Raw genomic sequence first — 380 nt, 5'->3', positions numbered from 1 at the left:
TCCGCACCGCGTATGCGGGTGATGGGATGTGTGTAGCGCTGCTACGGGCTCTCGGGAGGAAGAAGTTTGGAGAATCGGGCAAGAAATTGTCCCCTAGACTGCGTGCACGATTGCACCGATATTCGTTGATTAACGGCTTGCTATATTACAGCACCGATTCAATGGATACACCACGAATTGTGGTTCCTCATGATGAGGACGTAAAATATCGCATCCTCTATGAGGCTAACGACACGCCACTCAGTGGTCATCTCGGTTGTGAGAAACGTATGCCTCTGTGAGTCACCACTATTCGTGGCCAAAATTGAACAAATGGACGAGCACCTATCTGCGCACGTGTGAGACGTGTCAACGGGTGAAACCTTTTCCAAATGCGGCTA

This window comes from Plasmopara halstedii (genome assembly GCF_900000015.1).
Source record: "Plasmopara halstedii genome assembly, contig: Scaffold_3060, whole genome shotgun sequence".
Taxonomy (NCBI): Eukaryota; Oomycota; class Peronosporomycetes; order Peronosporales; family Peronosporaceae; genus Plasmopara; species Plasmopara halstedii.
The sequence above is the reverse complement of the archived record's forward strand: the minus strand, read 5'-3'. Positions refer to the sequence as shown.